The following is a 13,050-nucleotide window of genomic DNA, read 5'->3' as shown; positions in this document are numbered from 1 at the left end:
TCAGACATCTCAGGTTGGCTGAACTTCTTACATGACTGCTGGTCTTCTGGAGCAAGCATTCCAGTGAGTGAGGCAGAAGCTGCCAGACTTCACAGGACTTAGTCTAGAGGTCCCAGCATGTCATGCCTGCTGCATTCTGTAGGTCAAGCAAATCACTAAGGCCAGCGCAGATCCAAGGTAGCAGCAGATTCGACTTCATTTCTCAATGAGAACAAAGAGTTTCTATCCATCTTTAATCTACCACAGTCTGCCCTGTGGCTACAATTGCTGATATTCCTTTCAAATGTAACACACACTGAATCTCACTGAAGGCCCTCGCAACATGCACTCAGCCCCACTGGAGACCGCTCCTTGTCTTATCTGTTTGGCTTTGGCTGGAGGTCCAGGACCCCCTCAGCTAATGAACTCCAGTGCACATGGGGTCCTGGGTCCTCCAGCACAGTTGTTCTGATCTGAACAACTGCAACACAGAGACTAGTCATGGGGCCCCCCACCCACCTAGATTCTGGTGGTAAGACTCCAGGGACCACCAGAACGAACACCCATTCAACAGAGCAGAAAGCAGGAGTGCATCGCAGTCATTCCATGGCGATCCTGAAATCCACCCCGGCACGTTGCCAGCTCCTGCTCCCCGATGTGATGCAGAAAGGGATGTGACGGCAAAGATCCACCCAGATGTCAACTGTCCTAGGGCCCCTGGGTGGAAGAAGATTGTGCCTTCTGGGCTCCTGGCATCATCGTCTGAGTCACCCTTTCTCTTCCATATGAGCTGTCCCTGTTCACAGCTGGGTCCCCAGCTCGGCCCTCCTCCTACCTTAGGAAGGTAGAGAACACCACTGGTACAATTTTGTTAAAAGCTTTGAGAGGTTCTTCCAGACCAACTAAGAATCAGCTGGATTAGATCAAAGCCGACCTGGCATTGCCTGTTGAGGCTGGCCTGTCTTCACCCTGGGCAGCCAGCTACGGGACAGCACCCAAACATGCCTGGAAGCCTCATTGACTGGCTGGGAGCATCGGTGGGGCACCCCCTGAAGATGTGTAAAGGCTCTTTTGTTTAGCAGAGAGGGCAGTGAGCCACCCCCTTCCTTCTCTCTGAGGTCTGGACAAGAGCGCTTCCAGTTGTGCTGGCTTGCAGCCACACGTTTCTGCCCCGAGATCATTGTTTGTATTGAGAGTCTTTGTTGGGAGAGCTTGAGGGTGACACAGTTTTGTTTTTGAAATGAGCAAGTCCTGGGTCTTTTATGTTCACTCTAAATTCTGCTAAGAATTTAACTGTTCCTTAAGCTGCACCCCTCTGTCTTTGTATTTTATCACAGGCAAAGCCGGCTGTCTGGAAGGGTCCCCTGTCAGATCCACCGGTGGGTGAGCTGCTCTTTCTCTTTCGTATGTCAAACTTGCCATCACTGTCACCACGTAACGGGGGGCTTTCCTCCAGCCGCCAGTAACGTCCTCGCCGCCCTCACTCTTAGAGCCCTCACCAACAATTCCCCATTCCTCCTCCCATCATCTGGTCCTCAAACTAATAACCCATGGTGAACTTTGCCTTATTATCATTTTTTAAATAAAATTGTATATATTTAAGGTATACAACATTAAAGATATACATTTGAACATACACATAGTGAAATAATTACTATGCTTCATTGTATATATTTAAGATATAAAACATGGCATTTTGAACATACACATAGTGAAATGATTACTATAGTCAAGCCAATTAACAGATTCATCACTCCACATAGTTACCTTTTTTAAGTGAGGGCACCTGAAATCTATTCTCAGCAAATTTCCAGCATATAGTATAGTATTGACTACAGTCCTCATGCTGTACATTAGAACTCTAGACTTATTCATCCCACATAACTGCAATTTTATGCCCTTTGATCAACATCCCCCCATACCCACCCTTGCCCCTGGTAACCACAGTGCCTCTTTCTGATTCTATGTATTCACCTTTTTAAGATTCTACAAATAAATACATGCAGTATTTTTCTTTCTGCGTCTGGATCATTTCACTTGGTATAATGTCTTCTGGGTTCATCTATGTTGTTGCAAGTGGCAGTATCTTTTCCTTTTTTATGGGTGAATAGTACTCCACTGTGTATATGGACCACATTTTCTTTACCCATTCATCCATCGATGGACACTTAGGTTGACTCCATTTCTTGGCTGTTGTGAATGGTGTTGCAATAAGCAAGGGAGTGCAGCTATCCCTTCGATATGCTGATATCATTTCCTTTGGCTACATACCCAGCTGTGAGATTACTGGGTCATACAGTAGTTGTAGTTTTAGCTTTTTGAGGAACCTCCATACTGTTTGCCACGATGGCTGTACTTATTCCCACCAGCAGCATGCAAGGTTTCCTTTTCTCCACATCCTCAACACTTCTATTTTTTGTCTTTTTGACAATAGCCATTCTAACAGGTGTGAGGTGATATCTCACTGTGGTTTTAAATGTGTTAGGTTGGTGCAAAAGTAATTACAGTTTTCCCATTACTTTCCATTGCAAAATCCGCAATTACTTTTGCACCAACATAATATATTTCCCTGATGATTAGTGATGCTGAGCCTTTCTCATGTACCTGTTGGCCATTTGTATGTCTTCCTTTGAGAAATGTCTATTCAGACCCTTTGCCCATTTAAAAATTGGATGATTTGTTTTCTTGTTATTGGATCATTTGAGTTCTTTGTATATTTTGGATGTGAGTCCCTTAGTGGGCGAATGGTATTGAAAATTTCCTCCCGTTCCTCAGGGCCTTCTCATGTGCTGAGGGCTGCCTTTGCTGCACCGGAACTTTGTCATTTGGTGCAGTCCCGCTTGGTTATTGTTTTGCTGCCTGAACTTTTGGTGTCATCTCCAAAAAACTGTTGCCAAGGTCAATGTTCGGGAGCTTCCCCCTGTGTGTTCTACCCATTTAATGGTTGTAGGCCTTACATCTAAGTCTTCAATCCATTTTGAGTTGATTTTTGTGGATGGTATGAGATCAGGGCCAATGACCCGTGTCTAAAGATTTTGTTATAGCAGCACCCCCACCTTCCGGGTATCAAATTATATTCTGGTGACTTATTGCTGTGTAATAAACTACCCCAAAATGTGGTGGCTTAAAACACCCCCCCATTTTATTTTGCTCCTGATTTTGTGGGTTCACGTTTGGAAAGGGCTCAGCTGGGAGGTTTTTCTCGGATCTACATGGTGTCCACTGTGGCCACTTTCCAGATGGCATCTTCTCCCACATGCCTGGTGCCTGGATGCCGTGTGGTCCCTCCTTCTCTACATGGGAGCCAAGGGCTTCTCACAGCATGGCCAGGGGGTAAACATGTTGCCCTGAAGATTTCCAAGTGAGTTGGGTAAAAGCCACAAGACTCTTGACCACACAGCTTTGGGAGTCCCAGATGTCACTTCTGCCACATTCCATTGGTCAACAAGTCACCAATTAAGGCCAGTGCAGACTCGATGGGGCAGGTGGATCAGAGTCCATTTCTCCAGGGAGAAGAAACAAGAAATTTGCTTCCATCTTGAATCTACCATGGTCTCTGGAGCCCGGCCCTTTGCCTGCTAAGCTAGATCTTAGCTTCTTCGGCCTCTCTTTGCTGTCTCCATCCCACCAGGAGAACAATAGGGTTGGGTGCCCTCCAGCCCTGGAGGGACCCAGCCAGTTTCTCCCAACCTGGGCAGCTCTGGCCCAGAGGGATTGTATACGGCAGTCCAGGGGTAGGGGCTGGGGTGGTCAGGCAGGAACGGGAGTGGCCAGGGGCAGGGGACGGGAAGGTGGGGGAACACTGGTCCTAGGGAAGGCCAGGAGGCCTGAGGAGGAGGCCAGCAGATCCCAGCAGGTGAGGGAGACAGTGGGGCAGGAGGGGAGTGAGGAGAGGGGATCGTGACGACCCCTTCTCCCAGCACGAACCTCCCAAGCCAGCTGTGGATGTCTTGCAGCTTCGCCCCTTGGAGCTGGGGCCCCCAATGGGGTGACTGGCCACTGCCTCCTGTTGTGGTCCCTCCCCCAGATTCCAGCATCCCAGAGAATAAGTGAAGGGGCTCCCAGTGCCAGCCCCGCCCACTTCTGAATAATAGCGTGTGTCCTCAGGCACTCAGAGCCCAGTGAAGAAGAAAGACACATGACAGGCTGGCAAAGCCCTGTTGTGAGGGGCACGGAGGGAAGGGACGGGAGGACCCCGGGTCGGCTGCTGGGTGGCCTTGTGGTACAGAGACCTGAGAGGTGGGAAGGAGGCCCTCAGGGAGGAGCAGAGGCTCCGCACCGACAGGTGTGCTGGCCCCTCATCCACCCACGTCCTCTCCTGGAGCCTCAGTCCGTCCATCTGTCAAATGAGACATCTCACGGAGCTGTCATCGGGGCTGCAGGCTGTGACTCTGAAGGCTTGGCACACGGGATGTCCTCGTGAGATGAGATTCTTCACTGTGTTGTTGAGTTTTCCCAGCAGAGGGAAGTGTGCAGAGGCGCAGCAGAGCCTGGTGTGCTGGAGGAACAGACGTGCGGTTGAGGGGCTGGAGGCAGGGGCTGTGGAGCGAGGTGGGGGTTGAGGAGCAAGTTGTGCTGGGAAAGGCTTGACTTCTGTCTCACAGAGGAAAACCAGAGTCCTTCAAGCAGGGAGTGACTGGAGTCCCAATTTGGTTTCTCAATTATCAGGGAGGAGGGTGGGCTCTAGGGGCTGAAAGGGAGACAGGGGTCTCCGTGGTGGGTGCAGGGCCTGCTGGAACTGTCCTGGAGGTCCCTGGAGCTAGAGGGGCCCTGGGTTGGCCCTGGGGCCCCTGGCAGTACTAGAGAACTTGGCAGCTGGGTGTGGGCCCTGTGGGGGGCTGTGGCCCTGCCCCATGGCCCTGGCCGGCCTTGTCTGGAGGGCTCTGCGGGGGCTGTGGTCCTGCCCGGTGGCCCTGGCCGGCCTTGTCTGGAGAAAGCACCCTGCACCATGTTTGGCAGAATGGCCTGGGGCGCTGGGCGGTGGCTCCAGCAAGGCCACTGCCAGCCGCCAGCCCTCAGCCCTTCCAGGAGCCTTCTTGGGAGCTGCTGGGACATTGCTTTGCATCGTAATGACGCGTGCTGGCTCTCGAGGAAGGATGTGACATTCAGCATCCAGGAAATTCATTGTTATTGCCGCACACTGAATGTCAAATGAATCCATAATGGTGGCGGAGCTGAGCTGAAATATTATCCAGGTTTCAAGTGACTCTGGATTACTGTGACCGCACGGAGCACGAGGGGTGGGTGGCGGGGTTGTGCAGACACAGGTCTGGGACAGCGGCTGGCAACAGGAAAAGGGGACAGAGTGGGAGGCAACAGGTTGTGGCTGCTCAGGCTGTATGCCTGGCTCTGCTGTGCAGGCTGGGGGCTGGGGGCTGGGGACAGGCAGGACCGGAGCCTTTGCATCCTGTCTCAGTAGATCCTGCTCTGTGCTGCCCCAGGGAGCCCCTGGTCACAGCACGTGGGCTGAGGTGGCTGCTCAGAATAGGGGTGCGTCCACCAGCGGTGGCTCCCCTGCACAGCAGGCTCCAAGTTGGCCTCACCCCTGAGGCCCGCCCTCGGGTTAAGGCTCCTACAGGTGGTCTCCGATGGCAGCTGCCTGATCAGTGCGGCATTCGCAGGCTGCACTCCAGCTTGGAGCTCACTTTCCCTGTCCTCCTACCCACTGTCACCTTGCACAGCCTCCGACTCGCTCTTCTGGTTGGGACTGGCCTCTCCCAGCCAAGCTGGGCCCCTGGGAGAGCCCCCACACCAGGTCTGCACCCCCTGGTCTCCCATCCCTGACTCTGTCCCACAAACCAAGCTCCTGGGTGGGGAGAGGGGACCTGCAGCTGCGTGCAGTGATGGAGAGGCCAGTCCCCAGCACCCCAGGCTGTTGAGAGGGCAACAAGGACCAAGGGTGGTGAGTGGCTGTCCCCCTTTCTCAGCCCCAGGGCCAGTGTGGCTGCCCCGTGGTTACTTTGTCCGACAGAAGTTGGGGTTGGCCGGGGTTGGTCTCCCCTGCACTGGGCCAGAGGCTGGGGGACAGGCAGCCTGGATGCAGCCTCTGAGCCCGTCCCTCCTGGGAATGGCAGCCCAGAAAAGGCTTTTTTCTTCTGTTCTGTCTTCTTGTATTTCCACTTTTTTTACAAAAGAAATTGCTCAGAAATGATTTAGAGCTTCTTGCTAAAAGTGCATTTTGTCATTACGTGGAGAAAGCATTGGTAATTACCCCAGCTGCACTCTGCTCCAAGGAGGAGAGAGGAGTCCCAGCCGTACCCCACTCCCACGGGGATAGGTGGGTCTGACATCCACATCCAGCCCTTACTGTCCTTACTGCCTGGTGCCCCTGCCAGGATGCCAGGCCACCGTCCTCCCTGGCCAAAGAGAGAAGCTCCTTCTCACTCCCACCATCCAGCAGAGGCCACTCCCTCCAGGTCCCATGCCCCCCGTTTTTTGGGGCCCCTCCATTTTGGGTTGTGGGGGGCATTTGGGGAGCCAGGCCTGGTATGGCCTCGGGGCTTCTGAGTCAGTCATGGGGCATCCTCGCAGGAAGGTGGGCAGAGAGGCAGGCAGGGAGGCAGGCTGCGCCTCCCTTCACCGTGGGCAGTGTCCTGCCTCCTCTGCCATCTGCAGGGCCCTGGGAGAGCCAGTCGGATGAGGAAAGACCTCAGATGGTTCCTGTGTCCTCACCTGACCCAGGCTCAGTGTCGGACAGTTGCCACTCACCTCCGGACCCCAGGAGACAGAGAAAGGCCTCTGTCTTTCTCATTTGTCCATCTTTCTCCTTTCCCAGCTCTTCAGGAAGGAATCACCAGCCACTGCTGGGCGAAAGTTCTAGCAGCAGCTGCCTGGGCTGGGCCGACTGAAGCCTCAGCAACTCCTCCTGGTGGGACGCTCACAAGGAAAGCATTCCAGACCCAGCACCCCAGCAGGACCAAGGGGTGGGCTGTGAGCATAGACCGGGGTCCAGCAGCTCCAGGGTAAACAGAAGATGGCCAGCTGCCCCCTGGTGCTGGGTGGGCTCCTGGATATTCCAGGGCGTGAAACATAAGCCTGGCCCGATTCTCGCTTGGATGCATCTTCTGCAGGCCTGGCTCCCTCAGGTCACAGCAGGGAAGGCTCTGGCCATGGTGGGACCGCAGGAAGCCAGCAGGCAGCCCTGTGCAGCTTAGGCTGGGCCTGGAGAGCATCAAGGAGGCCACCCCAGGCACGGCTGGTGCTCACATGCTGCGGTGGGTTGGATGGTGCCCCTCAAGGATATGGCCGTAGCATAATGCCTGGAGCCCCCCATGTGGTCTCACCTGGAACTAGGGTCTTCGAGTGAAGGATCTTGAGGTGAGGTCGTCCTGGATCATCTGGGTGGGCCCTAAATCCCATGGCTGGCATGTGTCCTTACACGAGGAGAGAGCCAAGGGAGACTGGACACAGAGGAGGAGGCCCCTGAGAAGATGGAGGCAGAGATTGGAAGGATGTGGCCACAAGCCGAGGATGCCCAGGGCCACTGGAAGCTGGGAGAGGCAGGAAGGAGCCTGTGCTGGAGCCTCCAGAGGGAGCAGAGGGTGAGTCTCCTCCAGGGTGACTGGAGGCTCTGTGGGGTTTGCACTCCTGGTGGACAGCCACCCCTGCTAGCAGCTTGACTTCAGACCTCTGACCTCCAAAGCCCTGAAAAAATACAAGTCTTCTGTAAGCTCCCGGCCTGCAGACATTCGATGCGGCAGTCACAGGGGACCAAGGCAGATGCTGGTCTGGGCGCTTCAGTCACCATCTCTCACCCGGTCTGTCTTGCTCCCAGGACCTCAGGCCCTGGTCCTTGGTAGCACGGGGAAAACACCAGAGGACGGAACACAGGTATGAACGACAGGGCCGACCCAAGCACTGGCTGGAGGGCGTTCACCGTCCAAGACAGGGCCCAAGAGTGAGAGTGCGGCCATAGGAGCTGAGAGCTAGGAGAGCCACGTGTGAATTGCAAGGGCCGGGGCTGTCCTACAGCACGGGCCAGGGCCCCAGCGGATGCAGCCTGGCACTCATGGTCCAGCTTTCTGAGCATGTTCTTTGAGCCACATATTTTGAGGACCTACTATGCGCTGGCCAGTGCTCGGAGGCTTATGTGGGTCACGTCTACCTTGGCAGCCCTGTGGATAGCATCAGAAACCCAGCTTTGCAAGCCAGTGAAAGTCCAGGCCCATGTGAGGCTGGGAAGTGGTGGGCTTGGGCTTGGACCCTGGACCCCAGACCCATGTCTCTCTGCCGCCGGAGAGGCCTCCTGCAGAGCCACGGCTCTGGAGCTGGATGGAAACTAGAGCAGGGACAGTGTTGCCGCAGCAGAGAGCTGCAGTCCCGGGAGGTGAGAGCCCTGGTAAGCCTGGGCGGTGCAGGAACCGGTCCTGGAAGTGTCCCTACATACCCGTGTGCCAGTCACTAAATGCCACACAGGCCATGGGACTCCTTCGGCCCAGGGCCACTGTCCTGCAGTGGCGAGAGGCCTTCCTCCACTTTGCAGGACTGTAATTAACCAGCCTGGAAGCTTCCTTCAAGCTCTGTACAGAATCAGCCCCAGACAAGGTGTCACACAGTGGCCATGGGTCCAGCACACTCCACGGGTGGAGAATACACTGATGACGGCTGAGCGGACAATGGGCTGGGCACAGACCCAGCGTGCCAGGGCCTCCCTAAAGTCCAGACAGAACAACATGGGACGCTGGCTTTGGGGATTATAGTTGGGAAAATAGACTATCCCTGAACATCCCTTGTGTTCAGTGCAGTGTCACCTCCTCTAGGAAGCCTTCCTGGGCTCCCAGCTGGGGCCGCAGCCCCTCCCTGCCTGTCAGTTCTGAGGTCTCATGGTGACTGTCTCCAAGGAACAGTTTTGAGGGAGTAGGCTGTTCTCTAACAGACTCCTAAATATCACATTCCTTTGTCCCCTGCACTATCTCCCCAGGGAGGGACTATCAGTACTGCCACTGACAGTTGGAGAAATTGAGGCACAGAACAGTTATCTCATTACCCTAGGTTGCTGAACTAGGAAGGGGCACAGCCAGGATGGACTCTTCAGCAGCCTGGCCTGGCATCAGGACGCTTGGCCCCAAGCAGAGTTCTGGAACTTCCCTGTGCTCTCCCTCTGGCTGCCCCGTGTGGGGCTCTGACTCCTGAGAGCCCCGGGGTTGCCGTGGACAGATAATCGGGAAACAGACATTCAGCTGCAAAAGCAAACATTGACCAAGGCACGCAGCAGGGCCTGTGGTATGGGAGCGCTACATGGTCCCCTCACAGACCGCCAGGTGGGACCGGGGGCCGGGGACGCCAGGAGCCTCCCACTGACCCGCGTGTCTGCCCTGTGGCTCCGTCTGTCCTGGGGTCCCTTTCTTTCCTCCCTGTCAGGCCTGACGCATGAGGAACCAGCTCCCATGCAGAGGGTCCCTCATCGCCCCACATGGACACACCTACTTTCTGTTGTCACCCCTCAGCATGTCCGGGCTGTGCTTCAGTCCTGACTGTGGCCCTGATCTCTCTGGGACTGATCCAACCCCTTCCCCCTTCCGCGGAAGAAGGGTTTCCACTAGGCCGGTGCCCAGGGCTCCTCAGGCCCCCACACTGAGCCACCGTGTGGCATGGGCTCTGAGGGAGTGGGGTCAGTGGGAGCCGGTAGGGACAGAGTGGCCCTAGGATGCTCTCCGCTGAGAGGGGGGATTTGGGTCACTGCATGGGGTCTTCCATGGTGCCCTGGAGGGCACTTGGAGGAAGCTAACTGGAACGAAGTGGGCACTGCCCACGTTTCTGGACGCAGCAGGGGTCACCGTTCCCAGGGTGGGGACTGTGAGGTCCTCACTCAACTGTGATGCCACACCAGATTCTCTTACTATCTGGCATGTCCTCAGTCTGAGACCCAACTCCCCCACACAATGCGGCTGGGACCTGTGTGTTTGGAGGTGACTGCCTGATTTCTCCCAAAAAGAGTTGTACCTTTTCATAGACAGGAGGATTCTAGGAGCCTCATGACTTTCCCTAACTTTCCCTCCACCTTCAACGCATACCCGCCCACCTCATCCAAGCCCTGGGCTTGACAGGGGCCCCCTCTGAGAACATTAGTGTGCTGACTTTGTCCCCAAGGGTGAGGTGAACCACTGGAGACTGATGCCAGGGACTGGGGAGTCGCCGTGCCCTGAAGGACTCGTGAGACGTATCTTCTCCAACCACAGCACAACTATGTGAGTGACTGGGGACAAGAACGGAGTGGAAAATACCCGGCCATCCGGGAAGTATGAAAACAACCCCTCGGCCAAACAAGAAACCAGACTAAACTAATATACTGAACTGAACGATGAAAAAGTACTTTGCAACAAAACTCGTAGGATCCGCCTAAAATTGTAGGGAAGGATAATTCTATGGGTTTAAATGATTATGTTAGAAAAGAAGGATGTCTGAAAATTAATGAGCTGAACATCCAGCTCAATAAACTAGAAAAAGGGGAACAAAGATAGAAAGAAATAAAAAAAATAAGAGCCGAAGTTAATGAAATGGAAAACAACATACAAAACAAAGGAATCACTAATGCCAGAAGCTTGATCTTTGAAAGGACATCAGTTTTAGTGATTTGTTGCACTGCATAGTGACCGCAGTTAATAATAATGTATTTTACATTTTTAAATTCCCAAAAGAATAGATTTTAAATGTTTTCACCACAAAAAACAATGTGTTGATGAGGTGATAGATATGTCAATTAGCTTGATTGACTCTTTCTACAATGTATACATAGAATAAAACATCACCTGGTACCCCGTAAGTATACACAATTATTAATTGTTAATTAAAAATAAATACAATGTAAAAAATCTGTAAAGTCCTGGTAAGCCAGATCAAGAAAAATGTGAGAAGGCATGAATAGCCAGTGTTAGGAATGAAAAAGAGAAATCTCTACAGATCTGATAGATCTCTAAAATTTAACAAGAGAAAAAATTGTAAGTGAATATTATTATTATTATTATTTTGAGATGGAGTTTCGCTCTTTGTTGCCCAGGCTGGAGTGTGCAATGGTGCAATCTCGGCTCACCGCAACCTCTGCCTCCCAGGTTCAAGTGATTCTCCTGCCTCAGGCTCCCGAATAGCTGGGATTACAGGCATGGGCCACCACGCCTGGCTAATTTTGTATTTTTAGTGGAGACAGGGTTTCTCCATGTTGGTCAGGCTGGTCTCAAACTCCCGACCTCAGGTGATCTGCCCATCTCAGCCTCCCAAAGTGCTGGGATTACAGGTGTGAGCCACCACATCTGGCCATAAGTGAATATTATAAATTAATTCAAGTCAATAAGTTTGAAACATTTGATGAAGCTAACAGTTTCTAGAAAGAGGCGTTTATCAAAATTGCCACAAGAAGAAATAGAAGACCTGAAAAATTCTTACCTATGACTATTACAGAAATTGTCTTTATAGTGTTTCTTCCCTAGAGAAAACTCTAGGCCCAAAGAGTCTTCATTCAGAACTTTGATTTAATATTTAAAGAAAAAAATGCAATTTTTATACAAAACCTTTCAGAGAAAAGAGGGAGCTCTTCCCAGTTTATTTTATCAGGTGAGCATAATCTGAACACAAAAATCCAAATAGGAAAGTATGAGGAAGGAAAATCCCACTCACAAACCCAGACACAAGCATCTTACGACATCAGCAGACTGAATATGGTAATGTGTAAAAAAGATCATGACCAAACATCATGACTAAAGTGTCTGCATTTCAGAATTGTGATTTTAGTTAAACAGAACATGGATCCAGGCTGTCATGAACGTGGGAGGCAGTGGAACAGCCTCTGCACTGCTGACGGAGGGCAGGTTCTATACCCAGCTAAGATAGCCTTCGCACACCAGGAAGAGCTCATGGGAGGTATTCAAGGATTCAGAGATGACACATCGCCCCCTACCTTGTCTGAGGAAAGCAGATAATGATAGACAAGAACAGAGAACTCAAGAAGGAAGAAGATGGCAAGGGGAGCCCCTGAAGAGCAATGACCTTAGAGATACTCCCCAAAATGCAAAAAAAAAAAAAAAAAGGAAAAAAATTTTTTTAAAAAAATGAAACATTCTAGAATGTCTTCCTTTTCTTTATTCATTCCCTTGTTCCCTCTCCCCTGCTCGCTCACTCACTCCACAAGTACTCACTGACCCCATTTCCGGGCATAGCTGGCTCAGGGGCCCAGACCCCCTCCTGAAGGAAGAAGTTCACACAGATCTGCCACTGGGGCTTTCCAGACTCCCACTTCCTCCTCTCACCGTCACCCCTCTTGTGGGCCTCACTCCTTTAGGGGCAGGGCTGGGAGAGGAAGGGGCTGGGTGGACACTGGTGTGGGAAGGGGAAGCAGCCAGGGGCATCTCTAGGGCTGCTCTGAGCTGGCCCAGGTGCCGCTGGTCAGCATGAAACAAAGCTGGCCTTCCCAGGCCTGCCGCCCTGCAGACAGCCCCCGTTAGGGTCATGATGGCTGTGCCATGGTGGAGGCCCTGCCCTTGCTGCCCCCTACTGCGTGCTGAGCATTCCTGTGCCCTTTGTGTCCTTGAGCCGCTGGTGCTCCCCAGATCCCCACCTCCCGAAAGAGCCCCTGAGAGGTCGGGACAAGAATTGGCCAGGGGGTAGCGGGTGCCCAGCCCCGAGAGAGCCGGGGGTGCTTGGGCTGGTCCTCAGGCCACCCAGGCCCACTTCCACCTCCTTCGATGGTGGGCCAGGGCTCCCCAGTCCTGCTGGCCAGAGTGGATCCCTGTGGGGATCTCAGTCAGTTGCCCCCTCGTTTGCCTTTCAGCCAACACTTGCCAGGTCTGGCTCTGCCTCAGGCTGGGCGGGCAGCAGGGTGACAGGTGCAGCAGCTCATTGTGCCACATCCTGGACCCTCGAGCTTGTCCTGGGGGGCTTCTGCGCCCCACGCCGGGAAGCTCTTCCCACAGGAAGCCTCAGGGTGAGTGGGCGCCCTCGGAGATAAACACGGAGCCCAGGCACGCAAGCTCCGGCCTAAGTGAGGATAAATCTCCATGACAAATGTCTCCTCGAAAGCCTGGAACAAAGGCCGCGGCGTGCTTATCCACCCTAAAGGCTGCACAGACAGCCCGGACCCCG

At 53.3% G+C, this 13,050-nt stretch overlaps 2 protein-coding genes across 29 annotated transcripts in view; one reads left to right on the top strand and one right to left on the bottom strand.

Annotated features, from left to right (window-relative positions):
- Window positions 1-13,050, top strand: part of SIVA1 (SIVA1 apoptosis inducing factor) — a 692,134-nt gene that overhangs the window by 274,895 nt on the left and 404,189 nt on the right. The gene's annotated exons all lie outside the window — the stretch shown is intronic.
- ATP5MJ (ATP synthase membrane subunit j) overlaps window positions 1-13,050 on the bottom strand; it is an 819,915-nt gene that overhangs the window by 434,197 nt on the left and 372,668 nt on the right. Inside the window, exon 1 of one of the 28 annotated variants that reach the window (XM_050798459.1) lies at window positions 3,112-3,115. The exons of the other annotated variants lie outside the window; for them this stretch is intronic. The gene's annotated coding sequence lies outside the window, so the exon portion shown is untranslated. Of the gene's footprint in view, window positions 1-3,111; window positions 3,116-13,050 lie in introns of those variants that run through there. 28 annotated transcript variants of the gene reach the window in all.

The sequence above is a fragment of the Macaca thibetana genome, chromosome 7 (assembly GCF_024542745.1).
Source record: "Macaca thibetana thibetana isolate TM-01 chromosome 7, ASM2454274v1, whole genome shotgun sequence".
Taxonomy (NCBI): Eukaryota; Metazoa; Chordata; class Mammalia; order Primates; family Cercopithecidae; genus Macaca; species Macaca thibetana.
This window is presented reverse-complemented; position numbering and strand designations above follow the sequence as displayed.